Raw genomic sequence first — 1,557 nt, forward strand, 5'->3', positions numbered from 1 at the left:
ACTGTCTCCTCCCTTCTGTCTCCTCCCTTCCTGACACTCCCCCACTCGTTACTTCCCGAAACTATCCACCGGACGGTCACTAGACTCTCCTCTCTGTACTCGATCTGGAAAAAAGAAAAGAAAATATATACATATATTTCAGCTTGTGAAAGATATACATATATCATATTGATCTCGTAGATTCACTTGTGTGTGCCATGTTGTGGTTAGCGTGTTGAGGGCGACGGCAGGAGGACCCCCTCGTGCTCAAGGGAGGTTAATAAAGCTGAAGGAGCCTCCAGCAGGTGAGCCAGGAGCTGAGTCTTTGTCTCAATTATATGAACGGTGTCGCCCTTGCCTCACGCGCGTGTGACGCCGAGGTCTCCTCCTAATTGGTATTAGATGTCTAAAGGTGTTACTCCATTAACCCCCCCGTACGTGTGTATGTCTGGCGTTCACCTGCTGGTACACACCCGGGTACCACCTGTATATGTCTCTCTTGATTGACCTCATGACCAGGTACCTGCTATAGTTTCTTACGTGTTGACCTCGCCTCCAGGGACCTGTATGTGTCATGTTTTTACACGCACCGTTTTTTTTTTTTTTTTTTTTTTTTTGCCACTCTTCACTGTCTTGATCGCGATTATCACTGTCGTCTTCACTGTCATTATCGTCTTCACTGTCATTATCGCCAACGTCATCTTCATACACTGTAGTCAGGAGGTAATGACTGACTGGTACATGCATCATGATCACCCTCACCATGCATGACCGTCGCCATGACGTCAGGAGAAAAACATTGTTTTTGCCCCGACTCTTCTTATGATTAGCGTCATTTTTTTTTTTCATGGTAATTTCCAAATGGATCATCCAACTGCGCAAAGTCATTCCTTCAGTTTTTTTTTTTTTTTTACACGATTTTAATTTGACATTTTGCAGGTATTTACCGTGGTTTGGATGCACCAAGGCGCCTTTCTTGTTCATTTTATTCTCTGATTAATTTAGGCCTTTTGAAAGGATTGTATGTGGTCAGAGGTCAAGGTTTTAATCATATGTCCTCGAACGACGTCACTATTATATATATATATATATATATATATATATATATATATATATATATATATATATATATATATATATATATATATTGGAGCATTTCTCTCAGCATGTTAGATTCCGTCAGTGACATATGATGGTAAAGACTATGTAAATGTGATATGAAGTATATATAGAGCTGCGTCTAAGCCATACCTCCTGAACCTTTGTGATGGTCACGTACACGTGAAAACCCTCTGGTCAACGGCAGTCGGGAGAGTATACAAAGGACGTATAGAGGAATTGAAGCTGCAGCTGAGCATGGGGACCTTCAGGCAAAGTCACCCCCTAAGCCTGAAAGGGACCTTCTTACATCGACAGTGGTGTTCCCTGGGTTGAGCCGTGGGATCTCTCACCCTTCTATCCTAGAGCTCTTCATCTTCGCCCTCGCCGCTCGCCCGGGAACCCGCCAAAACAAACTCTTCACAAATTCTTACAACTGGCCAAAACTTCGTCTCTCCAGTCCGCACTCCGCAGAGAACC

This window comes from Panulirus ornatus, chromosome 58 (assembly GCF_036320965.1).
Source record: "Panulirus ornatus isolate Po-2019 chromosome 58, ASM3632096v1, whole genome shotgun sequence".
In the NCBI taxonomy this organism is placed as follows: domain Eukaryota; kingdom Metazoa; phylum Arthropoda; class Malacostraca; order Decapoda; family Palinuridae; genus Panulirus; species Panulirus ornatus.